Consider the following 579-nt stretch of genomic DNA (forward strand, 5'->3'; position numbering starts at 1 on the left):
TTCTGCACTCTGGTCACCTTTCTTTGGAATGGAAACAAATATAGATCTCTTCCAGTTAGTTGGCCAGGTGGTTGTCCTCCAGATTTCTTTACACAACTTGGTGAACTCATCCAGGGAAGCATCTGTTTGTTGAAATATGTCAATAGGTATGTTATCAATTCTTGGGGTCTTGTTTTTTGCCAATTCCTTCAGAGCAGCTTGAGCTTTCCTCATCACCACAGGCTCTTTCTCATACCTTGTTTCAGGAAATTCTTCTGTGTCAGCCAATTCCATTTGGTACAGAGACTCTGTATAATTCTTCCATCTTTTTAAAATGTTTCTTGGATTATTTAATGTTCTGTCCAAAACATCATTAAGTATTGGAACATGAGGCTTGAATTTGTTCTTCAGCTCCTTCAGCTTAAGAAATATCAAACAAGTTCATCCTTGATACATTTTATTATGATAATTTGTCTTTCCACGCTGCCCTTTGAAATCTACTGTTCAGCTCCTTAATTTCTTCCCTTGCTTTGGCTTCTCAGTGCACTAGTACAATATTCAGAGTCTCATATGACAGCTTTCTTGCTTTTTTCTTCCTCC

Source organism: Elephantulus edwardii, unplaced genomic scaffold (assembly GCF_000299155.1).
Source record: "Elephantulus edwardii isolate Elephantulus edwardi_28Jun2011 unplaced genomic scaffold, EleEdw1.0 scaffold00281, whole genome shotgun sequence".
In the NCBI taxonomy this organism is placed as follows: domain Eukaryota; kingdom Metazoa; phylum Chordata; class Mammalia; order Macroscelidea; family Macroscelididae; genus Elephantulus; species Elephantulus edwardii.